Source organism: Taudactylus pleione, unplaced genomic scaffold (assembly GCF_031769625.1).
Source record: "Taudactylus pleione unplaced genomic scaffold, aTauple2 ptg000050l, whole genome shotgun sequence".
In the NCBI taxonomy this organism is placed as follows: domain Eukaryota; kingdom Metazoa; phylum Chordata; class Amphibia; order Anura; family Myobatrachidae; genus Taudactylus; species Taudactylus pleione.
The window spans coordinates 2763060-2781968 of NW_028284452.1; the positions used below are offsets into that span (position 1 = coordinate 2763060).

The following is an 18909-nucleotide window of genomic DNA, read 5'->3' on the forward strand; positions in this document are numbered from 1 at the left end:
ATTAGAATGTGCAAAATTAAGCCCAATTGTTAGTAGATAAATCTGTTAATTTGTGAGTTCTAAGGTAGATACGATTTTGATATGGCATATTTTTGATTAGTTGATTTTAATTTACATATGCAACGTAGCTTTTTCTATATTTTGTTTTGCTGCAATATTATATTTGGGCCCCATTATTTCTTCAACAATTAAACACTTAAAAAAACAAGCTAAATTTGAAAAGTGAAAAAGTGTTGATATTTTAAAGTATCTCTAATCTTGATGTAAATGTGGCTACAGATGGAAGATCTATGAAAACTGCTGTCTAAACTAGCTGTTGCCAGATGATAGAAAAATAACAAATTTAAGTTAAACTTCTGGTGATATTTAGCAAATCATTAAGCATGATTATTTGTGATGCTTATGCAAAACAGGAATAAACATATAAATAACTTTTGTCTAGTTTAATTACTTTATTGGGTAAGTTTTAGATAGTGAAAAGTTTTGCATGTCCACTCCATCAGATATAGTGTAGATGATTTCTATAGGGAACCTTCGATAGCTCAGCTGGTAGAGCGGAGGACTGTAGAGGAGTTTGGTACAGCAATCCTTAGGTCGCTGGTTCAATTCCGGCTCGAAGGAAACAATTTTTTTTTATTATCTTAGATGGCCATTTATGTAATTTTACACATTCTAAACCATGCAAACCATGCAAAACATAAACCCTTCTCCTAATTATGTTAAAATAAACACTTTAACACATGTGAGGTAGTTGTGGCCGAGTGGTTAAGGCGATGGACTAGAAATCCATTGGGGTCTCCCCGCGTAGGTTCAAATCCTGCCGACTACGTGCAGATTGATGTTTTCTTTTTCTTCAAATTTTACCAAATCTTGCAGCTAGTGATGCTAAGAGTGAGAACAGGCATTAGTACATCAAAATATTTGGGATGCCAGTCTGTTCTCTTTTTTATCTTTCACACATTTTCTTCCATTCATTGAGCCTAAGCCCAGTCACTCTTAGCAGCCACACTGATTACCTTTTATTTATTTGGAAATGCATATTCAATGTCAACATTGAAAGAAATGTTTGTATATCTAGCAAAATATCAAAGACATTTGGCACACTAGAAGGTGCAAAATTAAGATCAATTGTTAGGAGATTAATCTGTTAATCTGTGAGTTCTAAGGTAGATACAAGACAAATTGTGTTTTGATATGGCATATTTTTGATTAGTTGATTTTAATTTACATAAAGAAATTAGCTTTCCATATTTTGGTTTGCTGCAAGATTATATTTGGGCTCCATTATTTCTTGAACAATTAAACAGTTAAAAAAACAAGCTAAATTTGAAAAGTGAAAAAGTGTTGATGTTTTAAAGCTATATCTAGCAAAATATCAAATACATTTGGTCATTAGAATGTGCAAAATTAAGCCCAATTGTTAGTAGATAAATCTGTTAATTTGTGAGTTCTAAGGTAGATACGATTTTGATATGGCATATTTTTGATTAGTTGATTTTAATTTACATATGCAACGTAGCTTTTTCTATATTTTGTTTTGCTGCAATATTATATTTGGGCCCCATTATTTCTTCAACAATTAAACACTTAAAAAAACAAGCTAAATTTGAAAAGTGAAAAAGTGTTGATATTTTAAAGTATCTCTAATCTTGATGTAAATGTGGCTACAGATGGAAGATCTATGAAAACTGCTGTCTAAACTAGCTGTTGCCAGATGATAGAAAAATAACAAATTTAAGTTAAACTTCTGGTGATATTTAGCAAATCATTAAGCATGATTATTTGTGATGCTTATGCAAAACAGGAATAAACATATAAATAACTTTTGTCTAGTTTAATTACTTTATTGGGTAAGTTTTAGATAGTGAAAAGTTTTGCATGTCCACTCCATCAGATATAGTGTAGATGATTTCTATAGGGAACCTTCGATAGCTCAGCTGGTAGAGCGGAGGACTGTAGAGGAGTTTGGTACAGCAATCCTTAGGTCGCTGGTTCAATTCCGGCTCGAAGGAAACAATTTTTTTTTATTATCTTAGATGGCCATTTATGTAATTTTACACATTCTAAACCATGCAAACCATGCAAAACATAAACCCTTCTCCTAATTATGTTAAAATAAACACTTGAACACATGTGAGGTAGTTGTGGCCGAGTGGTTAAGGCGATGGACTAGAAATCCATTGGGGTCTCCCCGCGTAGGTTCAAATCCTGCCGACTACGTGCAGATTGATGTTTTCTTTTTCTTCAAATTTTACCAAATCTTGCAGCTAGTGATGCTAAGAGTGAGAACAGGCATTAGTGCATCAAAATATTTGGGATGCCAGTCTGTTCTCTTTTTTATCTTTCACACATTTTCTTCCATTCATTGAGCCTAAGCCCAGTCACTCTTAGCAGCCACACTGATTACCTTTTATTTATTTGGAAATGCATATTCAATGTCAACATTGAAAGAAATGTTTGTATATCTAGCAAAATATCAAAGACATTTGGCACACTAGAAGGTGCAAAATTAAGATCAATTGTTAGGAGATTAATCTGTTAATCTGTGAGTTCTAAGGTAGATACAAGACAAATTGTGTTTTGATATGGCATATTATTGATTAGTTGATTTTAATTTACATAAAGAAATTAGCTTTCCATATTTTGGTTTGCTGCAAGATTATATTTGGGCTCCATTATTTCTTGAACAATTAAACAGTTAAAAAAACAAGCTAAATTTGAAAAGTGAAAAAGTGTTGATGTTTTAAAGCTATATCTAGCAAAATATCAAATACATTTGGTCATTAGAATGTGCAAAATTAAGCCCAATTGTTAGTAGATAAATCTGTTAATTTGTGAGTTCTAAGGTAGATACGATTTTGATATGGCATATTTTTGATTAGTTGATTTTAATTTACATATGCAACGTAGCTTTTTCTATATTTTGTTTTGCTGCAATATTATATTTGGGCCCCATTATTTCTTCAACAATTAAACACTTAAAAAAACAAGCTAAATTTGAAAAGTGAAAAAGTGTTGATATTTTAAAGTATCTCTAATCTTGATGTAAATGTGGCTACAGATGGAAGATCTATGAAAACTGCTGTCTAAACTAGCTGTTGCCAGATGATAGAAAAATAACAAATTTAAGTTAAACTTCTGGTGATATTTAGCAAATCATTAAGCATGATTATTTGTGATGCTTATGCAAAACAGGAATAAACATATAAATAACTTTTGTCTAGTTTAATTACTTTATTGGGTAAGTTTTAGATAGTGAAAAGTTTTGCATGTCCACTCCATCAGATATAGTGTAGATGATTTCTATAGGGAACCTTCGATAGCTCAGCTGGTAGAGCGGAGGACTGTAGAGGAGTTTGGTACAGCAATCCTTAGGTCGCTGGTTCAATTCCAGCTCGAAGGAAACAATTTTTTTTTATTATCTTAGATGGCCATTTATGTAATTTTACACATTCTAAACCATGCAAACCATGCAAAACATAAACCCTTCTCCTAATTATGTTAAAATAAACACTTTAACACATGTGAGGTAGTTGTGGCCGAGTGGTTAAGGCGATGGACTAGAAATCCATTGGGGTCTCCCCGCGTAGGTTCAAATCCTGCCGACTACGTGCAGATTGATGTTTTCTTTTTCTTCAAATTTTACCAAATCTTGCAGCTAGTGATGCTAAGAGTGAGAACAGGCATTAGTACATCAAAATATTTGGGATGCCAGTCTGTTCTCTTTTTTATCTTTCACACATTTTCTTCCATTCATTGAGCCTAAGCCCAGTCACTCTTAGCAGCCACACTGATTACCTTTTATTTATTTGGAAATGCATATTCAATGTCAACATTGAAAGAAATGTTTGTATATCTAGCAAAATATCAAAGACATTTGGCACACTAGAAGGTGCAAAATTAAGATCAATTGTTAGGAGATTAATCTGTTAATCTGTGAGTTCTAAGGTAGATACAAGACAAATTGTGTTTTGATATGGCATATTTTTGATTAGTTGATTTTAATTTACATAAAGAAATTAGCTTTCCATATTTTGGTTTGCTGCAAGATTATATTTGGGCTCCATTATTTCTTGAACAATTAAACAGTTAAAAAAACAAGCTAAATTTGAAAAGTGAAAAAGTGTTGATGTTTTAAAGCTATATCTAGCAAAATATCAAATACATTTGGTCATTAGAATGTGCAAAATTAAGCCCAATTGTTAGTAGATAAATCTGTTAATTTGTGAGTTCTAAGGTAGATACGATTTTGATATGGCATATTTTTGATTAGTTGATTTTAATTTACATATGCAACGTAGCTTTTTCTATATTTTGTTTTGCTGCAATATTATATTTGGGCCCCATTATTTCTTCAACAATTAAACACTTAAAAAAACAAGCTAAATTTGAAAAGTGAAAAAGTGTTGATATTTTAAAGTATCTCTAATCTTGATGTAAATGTGGCTACAGATGGAAGATCTATGAAAACTGCTGTCTAAACTAGCTGTTGCCAGATGATAGAAAAATAACAAATTTAAGTTAAACTTCTGGTGATATTTAGCAAATCATTAAGCATGATTATTTGTGATGCTTATGCAAAACAGGAATAAACATATAAATAACTTTTGTCTAGTTTAATTACTTTATTGGGTAAGTTTTAGATAGTGAAAAGTTTTGCATGTCCACTCCATCAGATATAGTGTAGATGATTTCTATAGGGAACCTTCAATAGCTCAGCTGGTAGAGCGGAGGACTGTAGAGGAGTTTGGTACAGCAATCCTTAGGTCGCTGGTTCAATTCCGGCTCGAAGGAAACAATTTTTTTTTATTATCTTAGATGGCCATTTATGTAATTTTACACATTCTAAACCATGCAAACCATGCAAAACATAAACCCTTCTCCTAATTATGTTAAAATAAACACTTTAACACATGTGAGGTAGTTGTGGCCGAGTGGTTAAGGCGATGGACTAGAAATCCATTGGGGTCTCCCCGCGTAGGTTCAAATCCTGCCGACTACGTGCAGATTGATGTTTTCTTTTTCTTCAAATTTTACCAAATCTTGCAGCTAGTGATGCTAAGAGTGAGAACAGGCATTAGTACATCAAAATATTTGGGATGCCAGTCTGTTCTCTTTTTTATCTTTCACACATTTTCTTCCATTCATTGAGCCTAAGCCCAGTCACTCTTAGCAGCCACACTGATTACCTTTTATTTATTTGGAAATGCATATTCAATGTCAACATTGAAAGAAATGTTTGTATATCTAGCAAAATATCAAAGACATTTGGCACACTAGAAGGTGCAAAATTAAGATCAATTGTTAGGAGATTAATCTGTTAATCTGTGAGTTCTAAGGTAGATACAAGACAAATTGTGTTTTGATATGGCATATTTTTGATTAGTTGATTTTAATTTACATAAAGAAATTAGCTTTCCATATTTTGGTTTGCTGCAAGATTATATTTGGGCTCCATTATTTCTTGAACAATTAAACAGTTAAAAAAACAAGCTAAATTTGAAAAGTGAAAAAGTGTTGATGTTTTAAAGCTATATCTAGCAAAATATCAAATACATTTGGTCATTAGAATGTGCAAAATTAAGCCCAATTGTTAGTAGATAAATCTGTTAATTTGTGAGTTCTAAGGTAGATACGATTTTGATATGGCATATTTTTGATTAGTTGATTTTAATTTACATATGCAACGTAGCTTTTTCTATATTTTGTTTTGCTGCAATATTATATTTGGGCCCCATTATTTCTTCAACAATTAAACACTTAAAAAAACAAGCTAAATTTGAAAAGTGAAAAAGTGTTGATATTTTAAAGTATCTCTAATCTTGATGTAAATGTGGCTACAGATGGAAGATCTATGAAAACTGCTGTCTAAACTAGCTGTTGCCAGATGATAGAAAAATAACAAATTTAAGTTAAACTTCTGGTGATATTTAGCAAATCATTAAGCATGATTATTTGTGATGCTTATGCAAAACAGGAATAAACATATAAATAACTTTTGTCTAGTTTAATTACTTTATTGGGTAAGTTTTAGATAGTGAAAAGTTTTGCATGTCCACTCCATCAGATATAGTGTAGATGATTTCTATAGGGAACCTTCGATAGCTCAGCTGGTAGAGCGGAGGACTGTAGAGGAGTTTGGTACAGCAATCCTTAGGTCGCTGGTTCAATTCCGGCTCGAAGGAAACAATTTTTTTTTATTATCTTAGATGGCCATTTATGTAATTTTACACATTCTAAACCATGCAAACCATGCAAAACATAAACCCTTCTCCTAATTATGTTAAAATAAACACTTTAACACATGTGAGGTAGTTGTGGCCGAGTGGTTAAGGCGATGGACTAGAAATCCATTGGGGTCTCCCCGCGTAGGTTCAAATCCTGCCGACTACGTGCAGATTGATGTTTTCTTTTTCTTCAAATTTTACCAAATCTTGCAGCTAGTGATGCTAAGAGTGAGAACAGGCATTAGTGCATCAAAATATTTGGGATGCCAGTCTGTTCTCTTTTTTATCTTTCACACATTTTCTTCCATTCATTGAGCCTAAGCCCAGTCACTCTTAGCAGCCACACTGATTACCTTTTATTTATTTGGAAATGCATATTCAATGTCAACATTGAAAGAAATGTTTGTATATCTAGCAAAATATCAAAGACATTTGGCACACTAGAAGGTGCAAAATTAAGATCAATTGTTAGGAGATTAATCTGTTAATCTGTGAGTTCTAAGGTAGATACAAGACAAATTGTGTTTTGATATGGCATATTTTTGATTTGTTGATTTTAATTTACATAAAGAAATTAGCTTTCCATATTTTGGTTTGCTGCAAGATTATATTTGGGCTCCATTATTTCTTGAACAATTAAACAGTTAAAAAAACAAGTTAAATTTGAAAAGTGAAAAAGTGTTGATGTTTTAAAGCTATATCTAGCAAAATATCAAATACATTTGGTCATTAGAATGTGCAAAATTAAGCCCAATTGTTAGTAGATAAATCTGTTAATTTGTGAGTTCTAAGGTAGATACGATTTTGATATGGCATATTTTTGATTAGTTGATTTTAATTTACATATGCAACGTAGCTTTTTCTATATTTTGTTTTGCTGCAATATTATATTTGGGCCCCATTATTTCTTCAACAATTAAACACTTAAAAAAACAAGCTAAATTTGAAAAGTGAAAAAGTGTTGATATTTTAAAGTATCTCTAATCTTGATGTAAATGTGGCTACAGATGGAAGATCTATGAAAACTGCTTTCTAAACTAGCTGTTGCCAGATGATAGAAAAATAACAAATTTAAGTTAAACTTCTGGTGATATTTAGCAAATCATTAAGCATGATTATTTGTGATGCTTATGCAAAACAGGAAAAAACATATAAATAACTTTTGTCTAGTTTAATTACTTTATTGGGTAAGTTTTAGATAGTGAAAAGTTTTACATGTCCACTCCATCAGATATAGTGTAGATGATTTCTATAGGGAACCTTCGATAGCTCAGCTGGTAGAGCGGAGGACTGTAGAGGAGTTTGGTACAGCAATCCTTAGGTCGCTGGTTCAATTCCAGCTCGAAGGAAACAATTTTTTTTATTATCTTAGATGGCCATTTATGTAATTTTACACATTCTAAACCATGCAAACCATGCAAAACATAAACCCTTCTCCTAATTATGTTAAAATAAACACTTTAACACATGTGAGGTAGTTGTGGCCGAGTGGTTAAGGCGATGGACTAGAAATCCATTGGGGTCTCCCCGCGTAGGTTCAAATCCTGCCGACTACGTGCAGATTGATGTTTTCTTTTTCTTCAAATCTTGCAGCTAGTGATGCTAAGAGTGAGAACAGGCATTAGTGCCTCAAAATATTTGGGATGCCAGTCTGTTCTCTTTTTTATCTTTCACACATTTTCTTCCATTCAATGAGCCTAAGCCCAGTCACTCTTAGCAGCCACACTGATTACCTTTTATTTATTTGGAAATGCATATTCAATGTCAACATTGAAAGAAATGTTTGTATATCTATCAAAATATCAAAGACATTTGGCACACTAGAAGGTGCAAAATTAAGATCAATTGTTAGGAGATTAATCTGTTAATCTGTGAGTTCTAAGGTAGATACAAGACAAATTGTGTTTTGATATGGCATATTTTTGATTAGTTGATTTTAATTTACATAAAGAAATTAGCTTTCCATATTTTGGTTTGCTGCAAGATTATATTTGGGCTCCATTATTTCTTGAACAATTAAACAGTTAAAAAAACAAGCTAAATTTGAAAAGTGAAAAAGTGTTGATGTTTTAAAGCTATATCTAGCAAAATATCAAATACATTTGGTCATTAGAATGTGCAAAATTAAGCCCAATTGTTAGTAGATAAATCTGTTAATTTGTGAGTTCTAAGGTAGATACGATTTTGATATGGCATATTTTTGATTAGTTGATTTTAATTTACATATGCAACGTAGCTTTTTCTATATTTTGTTTTGCTGCAATATTATATTTGGGCCCCATTATTTCTTCAACAATTAAACACTTAAAAAAACAAGCTAAATTTGAAAAGTGAAAAAGTGTTGATATTTTAAAGTATCTCTAATCTTGATGTAAATGTGGCTACAGATGGAAGATCTATGAAAACTGCTTTCTAAACTAGATGTTGACAGATGATAGAAAAATAACAAATTTAAGTTAAACTTCTGACTGTAGAGGAGTTTGGTACAGCAATCCTTAGGTCGCTGGTTCAATTCCGGCTCGAAGGAAACAATTTTTTTTATTATCTTAGATGGCCATTTATGTAATTTTACACATTCTAAACCATGCAAACCATGCAAAACATAAACCCTTCTCCTAATTATGTTAAAATAAACACTTTAACAGAAGTGAGGTAGTTGTGGCCGAGTGGTTAAGGCGATGGACTAGAAATCCATTGGGGTCTCCCCGCGTAGGTTCAAATCCTGCCGACTACGTGCAGATTGATGTTTTCTTTTTCTTCAAATTTTACCAAATCTTGCAGCTAGTGATGCTAAGAGTGAGAACAGGCATTAGTGCATCAAAATATTTGGGATGCCAGTCTGTTCTCTTTTTTATCTTTCACACATTTTCTTCCATTCATTGAGCCTAAGCCCAGTCACTCTTAGCAGCCACACTGATTACCTTTTATTTATTTGGAAATGCATATTCAATGTCAACATTGAAAGAAATGTTTGTATATCTAGCAAAATATCAAAGACATTTGGCACACTAGAAGGTGCAAAATTAAGATCAATTGTTAGGAGATTAATCTGTTAATCTGTGAGTTCTAAGGTAGATACAAGACAAATTGTGTTTTGATATGGCATATTTTTGATTTGTTGATTTTAATTTACATAAAGAAATTAGCTTTCCATATTTTGGTTTGCTGCAAGATTATATTTGGGCTCCATTATTTCTTGAACAATTAAACAGTTAAAAAAACAAGCTAAATTTGAAAAGTGAAAAAGTGTTGATGTTTTAAAGCTATATCTAGCAAAATATCAAATACATTTGGTCATTAGAATGTGCAAAATTAAGCCCAATTGTTAGTAGATAAATCTGTTAATTTGTGAGTTCTAAGGTAGATACGATTTTGATATGGCATATTTTTGATTAGTTGATTTTAATTTACATATGCAACGTAGCTTTTTCTATATTTTGTTTTGCTGCAATATTATATTTGGGCCCCATTATTTCTTCAACAATTAAACACTTAAAAAAACAAGCTAAATTTGAAAAGTGAAAAAGTGTTGATATTTTAAAGTATCTCTAATCTTGATGTAAATGTGGCTACAGATGGAAGATCTATGAAAACTGCTTTCTAAACTAGCTGTTGCCAGATGATAGAAAAATAACAAATTTAAGTTAAACTTCTGGTGATATTTAGCAAATCATTAAGCATGATTATTTGTGATGCTTATGCAAAACAGGAAAAAACATATAAATAACTTTTGTCTAGTTTAATTACTTTATTGGGTAAGTTTTAGATAGTGAAAAGTTTTACATGTCCACTCCATCAGATATAGTGTAGATGATTTCTATAGGGAACCTTCGATAGCTCAGCTGGTAGAGCGGAGGACTGTAGAGGAGTTTGGTACAGCAATCCTTAGGTCGCTGGTTCAATTCCGGCTCAAAGGAAACAGCAATCCTTAGGTCGCTGGTTCAATTCCGGCTTGAAGGAAACAATTTTTTTTTATTATCTTAGATGGCCATTTATGTAATTTTACACATTCTAAACCATGCAAACCATGCAAAACATAAACCCTTCTCCTAATTATGTTCAAATAAACACTTTAACACATGTGAGGTAGTTGTGGCCGAGTGGTTAAGGTGATGGATTAGAAATCCATTGGGGTCTCCCCGCGTAGGTTCAAATCCTGCCGACTACGTGCAGATTGATGTTTTCTTTTTCTTCAAATTTTACCAAATCTTGCAGCTAGTGATGCTAAGAGTGAGAACAGGCATTAGTGCATCAAAATATTTGGGATGCCAGTCTGTTCTCTTTTTTATCTTTCACACATTTTCTTCCATTCATTGAGCCTAAGCCCAGTCACTCTTAGCAGCCACACTGATTACCTTTTATTTATTTGGAAATGCATATTCAATGTCAACATTGAAAGAAATGTTTGTATATCTATCAAAATATCAAAGACATTTGGCACACTAGAAGGTGCAAAATTAAGATCAATTGTTAGGAGATTAATCTGTTAATCTGTGAGTTCTAAGGTAGATACAAGACAAATTGTGTTTTGATATGGCATATTTTTGATTAGTTGATTTTAATTTACATAAAGAAATTAGCTTTCCATATTTTGGTTTGCTGCAAGATTATATTTGGGCTCCATTATTTCTTGAACAATTAAACAGTTAAAAAAACAAGCTAAATTTGAAAAGTGAAAAAGTGTTGATGTTTTAAAGCTATATCTAGCAAAATATCAAATACATTTGGTCATTAGAATGTGCAAAATTAAGCCCAATTGTTAGTAGATAAATCTATTAATTTGTGAGTTCTAAGGTAGATACGATTTTGATATGGCATATTTTTGATTAGTTGATTTTAATTTACATATGCAACGTAGCTTTTTCTATATTTTGTTTTGCTGCAATATTATATTTGGGCCCCATTATTTCTTCAACAATTAAACACTTAAAAAAACAAGCTAAATTTGAAAAGTGAAAAAGTGTTGATATTTTAAAGTATCTCTAATCTTGATGTAAATGTGGCTACAGATGGAAGATCTATGAAAACTGCTTTCTAAACTAGCTGTTGCCAGATAATAGAAAAATAACAAATTTAAGTTAAACTTCTGACTGTAGAGGAGTTTGGTACAGCAATCCTTAGGTCGCTGGTTCAATTCCGGCTCGAAGGAAACAATTTTTTTTATTATCTTAGATGGCCATTTATGTAATTTTACACATTCTAAACCATGCAAACCATGCAAAACATAAACCCTTCTCCTAATTATGTTAAAATAAACACTTTAACACATGTGAGGTAGTTGTGGCCGAGTGGTTAAGGCGATGGACTAGAAATCCATTGGGGTCTCCCCGCGTAGGTTCAAATCCTGCCGACTACATGCAGATTGATGTTTTCTTTTTCTTCAAATTTTACCAAATCTTGCAGCTAGTGATGCTAAGAGTGAGAACAGGCATTAGTGCATCAAAATATTTGGGATGCCAGTCTGTTCTCTTTTTTATCTTTCACACATTTTCTTCCATTCATTGAGCCTAAGCCCAGTCACTCTTAGCAGCCACACTGATTACCTTTTATTTATTTGGAAATGCATATTCAATGTCAACATTGAAAGAAATGTTTGTATATCTATCAAAATATCAAAGACATTTGGCACACTAGAAGGTGCAAAATTAAGATCAATTGTTAGGAGATTAATCTGTTAATCTGTGAGTTCTAAGGTAGATACAAGACAAATTGTGTTTTGATATGGCATATTTTTGATTAGTTGATTTTAATTTACATAAAGAAATTAGCTTTCCATATTTTGGTTTGCTGCAAGATTATATTTGGGCTCCATTATTTCTTGAACAATTAAACAGTTAAAAAAACAAGCTAAATTTGAAAAGTGAAAAAGTGTTGATGTTTTAAAGCTATATCTAGCAAAATATCAAATACATTTGGTCATTAGAATGTGCAAAATTAAGCCCAATTGTTAGTAGATAAATCTGTTAATTTGTGAGTTCTAAGGTAGATACGATTTTGATATGGCATATTTTTGATTAGTTGATTTTAATTTACATATGCAACGTAGCTTTTTCTATATTTTGTTTTGCTGCAATATTATATTTGGGCCCCATTATTTCTTCAACAATTAAACACTTAAAAAAACAAGCTAAATTTGAAAAGTGAAAAAGTGTTGATATTTTAAAGTATCTCTAATCTTGATGTAAATGTGGCTACAGATGGAAGATCTATGAAAACTGCTTTCTAAACTAGCTGTTGCCAGATGATAGAAAAATAACAAATTTAAGTTAAACTTCTGGTGATATTTAGCAAATCATTAAGCATGATTATTTGTGATGCTTATGCAAAACAGGAAAAAACATATAAATAACTTTTGTCTAGTTTAATTACTTTATTGGGTAAGTTTTAGATAGTGAAAAGTTTTACATGTCCACTCCATCAGATATAGTGTAGATGATTTCTATAGGGAACCTTCGATAGCTCAGCTAGTAGAGCGGAGGACTGTAGAGGAGTTTGCTACAGCAATCCTTAGGTTGCTGGTTCAATTCCGGCTCGAAGGAAACAGCAATCCTTAGGTTGCTGGTTCAATTCCGGCTCGAAGGAAACAATTTTTTTTTATTATCTTAGATGGCCATTTATGTAATTTTACACATTCTAAACCATGCAAACCATGCAAAACATAAACCCTTCTCCTAATTATGTTCAAATAAACACTTTAACACATGTGAGGTAGTTGTGGCCGAGTGGTTAAGGTGATGGACTAGAAATCCATTGGGGTCTCCCCGCGTAGGTTCAAATCCTGCCGACTACGTGCAGATTGATGTTTTCTTTTTCTTCAAATTTTACCAAATCTTGCAGCTAGTGATGCTAAGAGTGAGAACAGGCATTAGTGCATCAAAATATTTGGGATGCCAGTCTGTTCTCTTTTTTATCTTTCACACATTTTCTTCCATTCATTGAGCCTAAGCCCAGTCACTCTTAGCAGCCACACTGATTACCTTTTATTTATTTGGAAATGCATATTCAATGTCAACATTGAAAGAAATGTTTGTATATCTATCAAAATATCAAAGACATTTGGCACACTAGAAGGTGCAAAATTAAGATCAATTGTTAGGAGATTAATCTGTTAATCTGTGAGTTCTAAGGTAGATACAAGACAAATTGTGTTTTGATATGGCATATTTTTGATTAGTTGATTTTAATTTACATAAAGAAATTAGCTTTCCATATTTTGGTTTGCTGCAAGATTATATTTGGGCTCCATTATTTCTTGAACAATTAAACAGTTAAAAAAACAAGCTAAATTTGAAAAGTGAAAAAGTGTTGATGTTTTAAAGCTATATCTAGCAAAATATCAAATACATTTGGTCATTAGAATGTGCAAAATTAAGCCCAATTGTTAGTAGATAAATCTATTAATTTGTGAGTTCTAAGGTAGATACGATTTTGATATGGCATATTTTTGATTAGTTGATTTTAATTTACATATGCAACGTAGCTTTTTCTATATTTTGTTTTGCTGCAATATTATATTTGGGCCCCATTATTTCTTCAACAATTAAACACTTAAAAAAACAAGCTAAATTTGAAAAGTGAAAAAGTGTTGATATTTTAAAGTATCTCTAATCTTGATGTAAATGTGGCTACAGATGGAAGATCTATGAAAACTGCTTTCTAAACTAGCTGTTGCCAGATAATAGAAAAATAACAAATTTAAGTTAAACTTCTGACTGTAGAGGAGTTTGGTACAGCAATCCTTAGGTCGCTGGTTCAATTCCGGCTCGAAGGAAACAATTTTTTTTATTATCTTAGATGGCCATTTATGTAATTTTACACATTCTAAACCATGCAAACCATGCAAAACATAAACCCTTCTCCTAATTATGTTAAAATAAACACTTTAACACATGTGAGGTAGTTGTGGCCGAGTGGTTAAGGCGATGGACTAGAAATCCATTGGGGTCTCCCCGCGTAGGTTCAAATCCTGCCGACTACGTGCAGATTGATGTTTTCTTTTTCTTCAAATTTTACCAAATCTTGCAGCTAGTGATGCTAAGAGTGAGAACAGGCATTAGTGCATCAAAATATTTGGGATGCCAGTCTGTTCTCTTTTTTATCTTTCACACATTTTCTTCCATTCATTGAGCCTAAGCCCAGTCACTCTTAGCAGCCACACTGATTACCTTTTATTTATTTGGAAATGCATATTCAATGTCAACATTGAAAGAAATGTTTGTATATCTATCAAAATATCAAAGACATTTGGCACACTAGAAGGTGCAAAATTAAGATCAATTGTTAGGAGATTAATCTGTTAATCTGTGAGTTCTAAGGTAGATACAAGACAAATTGTGTTTTGATATGGCATATTTTTGATTAGTTGATTTTAATTTACATAAAGAAATTAGCTTTCCATATTTTGGTTTGCTGCAAGATTATATTTGGGCTCCATTATTTCTTGAACAATTAAACAGTTAAAAAAACAAGCTAAATTTGAAAAGTGAAAAAGTGTTGATGTTTTAAAGCTATATCTAGCAAAATATCAAATACATTTGGTCATTAGAATGTGCAAAATTAAGCCCAATTGTTAGTAGATAAATCTGTTAATTTGTGAGTTCTAAGGTAGATACGATTTTGATATGGCATATTTTTGATTAGTTGATTTTAATTTACATATGCAACGTAGCTTTTTCTATATTTTGTTTTGCTGCAATATTATATTTGGGCCCCATTATTTCTTGAACTATTAAACACTTAAAAAAACAAGCTAAATTTGAAAAATGAAAAAGCGTTGATGTTTTAAAGCTATATCTAGCAAAATATCAAATACATTTGGTCATTAGAATGTGCAAAATTAAGCCCAATTGTTAGTAGATAAGTCTGTTAATTTGTGAGTTCTAAGGTAGATACGATTTTGATATGGCATATTTTTGAATAGTTGATTTTAATTTACATATGCAACGTAGCTTTTTCTATATTTTGTTTTGCTGCAATATTATATTTGGGCCCCATTATTTCTTGAACAATTAAACACTTAAAAAAACAAGCTAAATTTGAAAAGTGAAAAAGTGTTGATATTTTAAAGTATCTCTAATCTTGATGTAAATGTGGCTACAGATGGAAGATCTATGAAAACTGCTTTCTAAACTAGCTGTTGCCAGATGATAGAAAAATAACAAATTTAAGTTAAACTTCTGGTGATATTTAGCAAATCATTAAGCATGATTATTTGTGATGCTTATGCAAAACAGGAATAAACATATAAATAACTTTTGTCTAGTTTAATTACTTTATTGGGTAAGTTTTAGATAGTGAAAAGTTTTACATGTCCACTCCATCAGATATAGTGTAGATGTTTTCTATAGGGAACCTTCGATAGCTCAGCTGGTAGAGCGGAGGACTGTAGAGGAGTTTGGTACAGCAATCTTTAGGTCGCTGGTTCAATTCCGGCTCGAAGGAAACAATTTTTTTTATTATCTTAGATGGCCATTTATGTAATTATACACATTCTAAACCATGCAAACCATGCAAAACATAAACCCTTCTCCTAATTATGTTAAAATAAACACTTTAACGCATGTGAGGTAGTTGTGGCCGAGTGGTTAAGGCGATGGACTAGAAATCCATTGGGGTCTCCCCGCGTAGGTTCAAATCCCGCCGACTACATGCAGATTGATGTTTTCTTTTTCTTCAAATCTTGCAGCTAGTGATGCTAAGAGTGAGAACAGGCATTAGTGCCTCAAAATATTTGGGATGCCAGTCTGTTCTCTTTTTTATCTTTCACACATTTTCTTCCATTCAATGAGCCTAAGCCCAGTCACTCTTAGCAGCCACACTGATTACCTTTTATTTATTTGGAAATGCATATTCAATGTCAACATTGAAAGAAATGTTTGTACATCTAGCAAAATATCAAAGACATTTGGCACACTAGAAGGTGCAAAATTAAGATCAATTGTTAGGAGATTAATCTGTTAATCTGTGAGTTCTAAGGTAGATACAAGACAAATTGTGTTTTGATATGGCATATTTTTGATTAGTTGATTTTAATTTACATAAAGAAATTAGCTTTCCATATTTTGGTTTGCTGCAAGATTATATTTGGGCTCCATTATTTCTTGAACAATTAAACAGTTAAAAAAACAAGCTAAATTTGAAAAGTGAAAAAGTGTTGATGTTTTAAAGCTATATCTAGCAAAATATCAAATACATTTGGTCATTAGAATGTGCAAAATTAAGCCCAATTGTTAGTAGATAAATCTATTAATTTGTGAGTTCTAAGGTAGATACGATTTTGATATGGCATATTTTTGATTAGTTGATTTTAATTTACATATGCAACGTAGCTTTTTCTATATTTTGTTTTGCTGCAATATTATATTTGGGCCCCATTATATCTTCAACAATTAAACACTTAAAAAAACAAGCTAAATTTGAAAAGTGAAAAAGTGTTGATATTTTAAAGTATCTCTAATCTTGATGTAAATGTGGCTACAGATGGAAGATCTATGAAAACTGCTTTCTAAACTAGCTGTTGCCAGATGATAGAAAAATAACAAATTTAAGTTAAACTTCTGACTGTAGAGGAGTTTGGTACAGCAATCCTTAGGTCGCTGGTTCAATTCCGGCTCGAAGGAAACAATTTTTTTTATTATCTTAGATGGCCATTTATGTAATTTTACACATTCTAAACCATGCAAACCATGCAAAACATAAACCCTTCTCCTAATTATGTTAAAATAAACACTTTAACACATGTGAGGTAGTTGTGGCCGAGTGGTTAAGGCGATGGACTAGAAATCCATTGGGGTCTCCCCGCGTAGGTTCAAATCCTGCCGACTACGTGCAGATTGATGTTTTCTTTTTCTTCAAATTTTACCAAATCTTGCAGCTAGTGATGCTAAGAGTGAGAACAGGCATTAGTGCATCAAAATATTTGGGATGCCAGTCTGTTCTCTTTTTTATCTTTCACACATTTTCTTCCATTCATTGAGCCTAAGCCCAGTCACTCTTAGCAGCCACACTGATTACCTTTTATTTATTTGGAAATGCATATTCAATGTCAACATTGAAAGAAATGTTTGTATATCTATCAAAATATCAAAGACATTTGGCACACTAGAAGGTGCAAAATTAAGATCAATTGTTAGGAGATTAATCTGTTAATCTGTGAGTTCTAAGGTAGATACAAGACAAATTGTGTTTTGATATGGCATATTTTTGATTAGTTGATTTTAATTTACATAAAGAAATTAGCTTTCCATATTTTGGTTTGCTGCAAGATTATATTTGGGCTCCATTATTTCTTGAACAATTAAACAGTTAAAAAAACAAGCTAAATTTGAAAAGTGAAAAAGTGTTGATGTTTTAAAGCTATATCTAGCAAAATATCAAATACATTTGGTCATTAGAATGTGCAAAATTAAGCCCAATTGTTAGTAGATAAATCTGTTAATTTGTGAGTTCTAAGGTAGATACGATTTTGATATGGCATATTTTTGATTAGTTGATTTTAATTTACATATGCAACGTAGCTTTTTCTATATTTTGTTTTGCTGCAATATTATATTTGGGCCCCATTATTTCTTGAACTATTAAACACTTAAAAAAACAAGCTAAATTTGAAAAATGAAAAAGCGTTGATGTTTTAAAGCTATATCTAGCAAAATATCAAATACATTTGGTCATTAGAATGTGCAAAATTAAGCCCAATTGTTAGTAGATAAATCTGTTAATTTGTGAGTTCTAAGGTAGATACGATTTTGATATGGCATATTTTTGAATAGTTGATTTTAATTTACATATGCAACGTAGCTTTTTCTATATTTTGTTTTGCTGCAATATTATATTTGGGCCCCATTATTTCTTGAACAATTAAACACTTAAAAAAACAAGCTAAATTTGAAAAGTGAAAAAGTGTTGATATTTTAAAGTATCTCTAATCTTGATGTAAATGTGGCTACAGATGGAAGATCTATGAAAACTGCTTTCTAAACTAGCTGTTGCCAGATGATAGAAAAATAACAAATTTAAGTTAAACTTCTGGTGATATTTAGCAAATCATTAAGCATGATTATTTGTGATGCTTATGCAAAACAGGAATAAACATATAAATAACTTTTGTCTAGTTTAATTACTTTATTGGGTAAGTTTTAGATAGTGAAAAGTTTTACATGTCCACTCCATCAGATATAGTGTAGATGATTTCTATAGGGAACCTTCGATAGCTCAGCTGGTAGAGCGGAGGACTGTAGAGGAGTTTGGTACAGCAATCTTTAGGTCGCTGGTTCAATTCCGGCTCGAAGGAAACAATTTTTTTTATTATCTTAGATGGCCATTTATGTAATTATACACATTCTAAACCATGCAAACCATGCAAAACATAAACCCTTCTCCTAATTATGTTAAAATAAACACTTTAACACATGTGAGGTAGTTGTGGCCGAGTGGTTAAGGCGATGGACTAGAAATCCATTGGGGTCTCCCCACGTAGGTTCAAATCCTGCCGACTACATGCAGATTGATGTTTTCTTTTTCTTCAAATCTTGCAGCTAGTGATGCTAAGAGTGAGAACAGGCATTAGTGCCTCAAAATATTTGGGATGCCAGTCTGTTCTCTTTTTTATCTTTCACACATTTTCTTCCATTCAATGAGCCTAAGCCCAGTCACTCTTAGCAGCCACACTGATTACCTTTTATTT

The 18909-nt window shown here is 32.0% G+C and overlaps 24 non-coding genes across 24 annotated transcripts; all 24 read left to right on the forward strand.

The window, feature by feature from the left end:
* Positions 1-531: 531 nt before the first annotated feature.
* TRNAY-GUA (transfer RNA tyrosine (anticodon GUA)) lies at positions 532-621 on the forward strand. Its single transcript is given in 2 exon segments — positions 532-568; positions 586-621. It is a non-coding gene; the product is annotated as a tRNA-Tyr (tRNA).
* Positions 622-747: 126 nt separating this feature from the next.
* On the forward strand, positions 748-829 carry TRNAS-AGA (transfer RNA serine (anticodon AGA)). Its single transcript has one exon. It is a non-coding gene; the product is annotated as a tRNA-Ser (tRNA).
* Positions 830-1922: 1093 nt separating this feature from the next.
* TRNAY-GUA (transfer RNA tyrosine (anticodon GUA)) lies at positions 1923-2012 on the forward strand. Its single transcript is given in 2 exon segments — positions 1923-1959; positions 1977-2012. It is a non-coding gene; the product is annotated as a tRNA-Tyr (tRNA).
* A 126-nt stretch (positions 2013-2138) lies between these two features.
* On the forward strand, positions 2139-2220 carry TRNAS-AGA (transfer RNA serine (anticodon AGA)). The gene has a single exon. It is a non-coding gene; the product is annotated as a tRNA-Ser (tRNA).
* Positions 2221-3313: 1093 nt separating this feature from the next.
* TRNAY-GUA (transfer RNA tyrosine (anticodon GUA)) lies at positions 3314-3403 on the forward strand. Its single transcript is given in 2 exon segments — positions 3314-3350; positions 3368-3403. It is a non-coding gene; the product is annotated as a tRNA-Tyr (tRNA).
* Positions 3404-3529: 126 nt separating this feature from the next.
* On the forward strand, positions 3530-3611 carry TRNAS-AGA (transfer RNA serine (anticodon AGA)). Its single transcript has one exon. It is a non-coding gene; the product is annotated as a tRNA-Ser (tRNA).
* Positions 3612-4704: 1093 nt separating this feature from the next.
* TRNAY-GUA (transfer RNA tyrosine (anticodon GUA)) lies at positions 4705-4794 on the forward strand. The gene is given in 2 exon segments: positions 4705-4741; positions 4759-4794. It is a non-coding gene; the product is annotated as a tRNA-Tyr (tRNA).
* A 126-nt stretch (positions 4795-4920) lies between these two features.
* On the forward strand, positions 4921-5002 carry TRNAS-AGA (transfer RNA serine (anticodon AGA)). The gene has a single exon. It is a non-coding gene; the product is annotated as a tRNA-Ser (tRNA).
* A 1093-nt stretch (positions 5003-6095) lies between these two features.
* TRNAY-GUA (transfer RNA tyrosine (anticodon GUA)) lies at positions 6096-6185 on the forward strand. The gene is given in 2 exon segments: positions 6096-6132; positions 6150-6185. It is a non-coding gene; the product is annotated as a tRNA-Tyr (tRNA).
* A 126-nt stretch (positions 6186-6311) lies between these two features.
* On the forward strand, positions 6312-6393 carry TRNAS-AGA (transfer RNA serine (anticodon AGA)). The gene has a single exon. It is a non-coding gene; the product is annotated as a tRNA-Ser (tRNA).
* Positions 6394-7486: 1093 nt separating this feature from the next.
* Positions 7487-7576, forward strand: TRNAY-GUA (transfer RNA tyrosine (anticodon GUA)). Its single transcript is given in 2 exon segments — positions 7487-7523; positions 7541-7576. It is a non-coding gene; the product is annotated as a tRNA-Tyr (tRNA).
* A 125-nt stretch (positions 7577-7701) lies between these two features.
* On the forward strand, positions 7702-7783 carry TRNAS-AGA (transfer RNA serine (anticodon AGA)). The gene has a single exon. It is a non-coding gene; the product is annotated as a tRNA-Ser (tRNA).
* Positions 7784-8879: 1096 nt separating this feature from the next.
* TRNAS-AGA (transfer RNA serine (anticodon AGA)) lies at positions 8880-8961 on the forward strand. Its single transcript has one exon. It is a non-coding gene; the product is annotated as a tRNA-Ser (tRNA).
* Positions 8962-10054: 1093 nt separating this feature from the next.
* TRNAY-GUA (transfer RNA tyrosine (anticodon GUA)) lies at positions 10055-10187 on the forward strand. Its single transcript has 2 exons — positions 10055-10091; positions 10152-10187. It is a non-coding gene; the product is annotated as a tRNA-Tyr (tRNA).
* A 126-nt stretch (positions 10188-10313) lies between these two features.
* On the forward strand, positions 10314-10395 carry TRNAS-AGA (transfer RNA serine (anticodon AGA)). The gene has a single exon. It is a non-coding gene; the product is annotated as a tRNA-Ser (tRNA).
* Positions 10396-11501: 1106 nt separating this feature from the next.
* On the forward strand, positions 11502-11583 carry TRNAS-AGA (transfer RNA serine (anticodon AGA)). The gene has a single exon. It is a non-coding gene; the product is annotated as a tRNA-Ser (tRNA).
* Positions 11584-12676: 1093 nt separating this feature from the next.
* TRNAY-GUA (transfer RNA tyrosine (anticodon GUA)) lies at positions 12677-12766 on the forward strand. Its single transcript is given in 2 exon segments — positions 12677-12713; positions 12731-12766. It is a non-coding gene; the product is annotated as a tRNA-Tyr (tRNA).
* A 169-nt stretch (positions 12767-12935) lies between these two features.
* Positions 12936-13017, forward strand: TRNAS-AGA (transfer RNA serine (anticodon AGA)). Its single transcript has one exon. It is a non-coding gene; the product is annotated as a tRNA-Ser (tRNA).
* A 1106-nt stretch (positions 13018-14123) lies between these two features.
* On the forward strand, positions 14124-14205 carry TRNAS-AGA (transfer RNA serine (anticodon AGA)). Its single transcript has one exon. It is a non-coding gene; the product is annotated as a tRNA-Ser (tRNA).
* A 1373-nt stretch (positions 14206-15578) lies between these two features.
* Positions 15579-15668, forward strand: TRNAY-GUA (transfer RNA tyrosine (anticodon GUA)). Its single transcript is given in 2 exon segments — positions 15579-15615; positions 15633-15668. It is a non-coding gene; the product is annotated as a tRNA-Tyr (tRNA).
* A 125-nt stretch (positions 15669-15793) lies between these two features.
* TRNAS-AGA (transfer RNA serine (anticodon AGA)) lies at positions 15794-15875 on the forward strand. Its single transcript has one exon. It is a non-coding gene; the product is annotated as a tRNA-Ser (tRNA).
* Positions 15876-16971: 1096 nt separating this feature from the next.
* TRNAS-AGA (transfer RNA serine (anticodon AGA)) lies at positions 16972-17053 on the forward strand. Its single transcript has one exon. It is a non-coding gene; the product is annotated as a tRNA-Ser (tRNA).
* A 1373-nt stretch (positions 17054-18426) lies between these two features.
* TRNAY-GUA (transfer RNA tyrosine (anticodon GUA)) lies at positions 18427-18516 on the forward strand. The gene is given in 2 exon segments: positions 18427-18463; positions 18481-18516. It is a non-coding gene; the product is annotated as a tRNA-Tyr (tRNA).
* Positions 18517-18641: 125 nt separating this feature from the next.
* On the forward strand, positions 18642-18723 carry TRNAS-AGA (transfer RNA serine (anticodon AGA)). The gene has a single exon. It is a non-coding gene; the product is annotated as a tRNA-Ser (tRNA).
* The last annotated feature ends 186 nt before the right edge of the window (positions 18724-18909 follow it).